Source organism: Sinocyclocheilus grahami, unplaced genomic scaffold (genome assembly GCF_001515645.1).
Source record: "Sinocyclocheilus grahami isolate Dianchi unplaced genomic scaffold, SAMN03320097.WGS_v1.1 scaffold181.1, whole genome shotgun sequence".
Lineage (NCBI taxonomy): Eukaryota > Metazoa > Chordata > Actinopteri > Cypriniformes > Cyprinidae > Sinocyclocheilus > Sinocyclocheilus grahami.
Window position 1 is genome coordinate 60,677 of NW_015505360.1, and position 2,657 is coordinate 63,333.

Consider the following 2,657-nt stretch of genomic DNA (forward strand, 5'->3'; position numbering starts at 1 on the left):
AAATGTCTGTGAAGACATCAGTGAGTTCCACTGCACAGTCTCTCAGTACACGACCAGGAATGTTGTCATGACCCGGAGCTTTGCGTGCATTGATCCTGCTGAGGGATCACCTGGGGGGTGGGACCTTCTGTGCAGTGGTGCTGTTTTGTTCCTCAAAGCGAGCGAATAAGACGTTCATCTCGTTCAGCAGGGAGATGGTGCTGTCACTGGTCCGCAGTGGGGGCTTGTAGTCCGTAACTCTAGGAAGACATGTAGGCCTACATCAGGGGTGTCCAAACCTGCTCCTGGAGGACCAGTGTCCTGTAGAGTTCAGCTCCAACCCCAAATAAACACACCTGAAAAGCTAACCAAGGTCTTACTAGGTATACTAGAAACTAACAGGCAGGTGTATTGAGGAAAGTTGGAGCTAAACTCTGCAGGACACCGGCCCTCCAGGACCGTGTTTGTAGACCCCAGGCCGACAATTATTGCACATTGGTATTAATAATTTAATATAACCTATTAATTAAAGTTTTTGCAGTTTTCTTCTTTTTGCTGTAAGTTATAATGGACTATTTTGCATTAGTGAAACCATTAAACTAATCTAAGTGATAATTTAATTATATTCAATGTCATAAAATTTAAAATAAATTAAATTTCATGTCAATGTCATGATTATCATAGCAAAATAAATTTCTTAAGGGTTATACAAATCCTGATAACTGTAGGTGTTTATTTTGTGATAATGAACAGCTGACTGTACATTATGTTGCAGGAGGAATGTGGGAATTTTAAAATGTTGCATTTTTAATCAAATAAAAATATATAAATATTATATCAAAGTTTAAGATGCATAAAAGCACAGAAAAGAAATGCTACAGGCGTTTGTTACAGATGTTTAACACAGACCCCAGGCCGACAATTATTGCACATTGGTATTAATAATTTAATATAACCTATTAATTAAAGTTTTTGCAGTTTTCTTCTTTTTGCTGTAAGTTATAATGGACTATTTTGCATTAGTGAAACCATTAAACTAATCTAAGTGATAATTTAATTATATTCAATGTCATAAAATTTAAAATAAATTAAATTTCATGTCAATGTCATGATTATCATAGCAAAATAAATTTCTTAAGGGTTATACAAATCCTGATAACTGTAGGTGTTTATTTTGTGATAATGAACAGCTGACATTATGTTGCAGGAGGAATGTGGGAATTTTAAAATGTTGCATTTTTAATCAAATAAAAATATATAAATATTATATCAAAGTTTAAGATGCATAAAAGCACAGAAAAGAAATGCTACAGGCGTTTGTTACAGATGTTTAACATAATGTGTTACAACACTCCCCTCTCCCCTACTTACAGTGAAATTCTCACTAGAGCAACCTGAGATTAGAAAGACACACTTTTTTAATTGTCACTAACATTTATTTTCACGAAGTAGTAAAAATAACGTGTATGAATTCTAGGTTAAAGATGATTTTGTTAGTCAAGTTAAAATGTAAAAAAAAAACAAATCTCATTCCACTGCAGCTTACATCTTTGGCATATTTTCATGAAAATATACTGTTCAATAGTTCTTTGGAACCCTAAAAATCAATAGAGCAGCTGCCAATTTACCAAAGGTTGAATTTACACAACAAGCGTAATCATTTGCGGGAAATCAGAATTGCATTAACTCTTTAAAATCTTTAAAAGTCTCCTGTCTGATACACAAAACTACACATTTGAAACATTTTAAAAAGTTCTGCTTCTACAGCTTTCTATATGCTGAAAGAAAAGAGTTGTACTTGTTGTACACATTATACTCTTTTTTTTTTTTTTTTTTTTTTACAATACTTTATTGTGGAAAGTTACATGAGTAAGGTGCATTACAGACATACTGTTGACATTTTGTTCGATAAATATTTTAATTTGGGACTTTTGAAATACAAACTACCACTTCTTCTGTCAAAAGAGACAGTTATGCCTGTAGTTCAGTATGTATGTGAACTGCAACCATCATAGTCTGGATATGTAATTTCTTGTGTTTTTAATGTGTTAACGTGTAAATATACATAACGACCCGCCTATCGCAATTCGAGCAGCTGAGTCTTTGGCCATTTTCAAAAAATGTCTAAAGACACATCTTTTTTTGTCAGCAGTTGACAAACTAATGCTAACATTTTCTTATTCTATTTGTCTCTTTTTCTGGAATTTTTGTTTTTTTAAATAAATAAATAAAAACAAAAAAACTGGTATGTTGTGCTTGACTAACTGAGACTTGTTACAGCACTTGTATACTGTTGCCCTCCTATTGATCTGAATTGCTTCTATTTGCTCTTCTCATTTGTAAGTCGCTTTGGATAAAAGTGTCTGCTAAATGATTAAATGTAAATGTAAATAATGGTATGAGACACATGTACATGCTACTGAGATGCACAGCTTCGTCATAATTTATGGTTTTCCTCACACACAGTACTAATAAACGCAATATTTTAAGTACAATTATTAGAGCTTTTCGTCCTCATTTTGGAAATTCCACAAAAAATGTTCAAGATCCTCCCCTTCCCAAATGTGTTGCCTAATCATCATGATGGGACGAGGGGTGCAGGAGAGAGAGCGTGCAGTTTGGACTCTGAGGGTGGTGGAGGCGGGTATAAATCGGAGCTGCTGCAGCTTCACAGACGC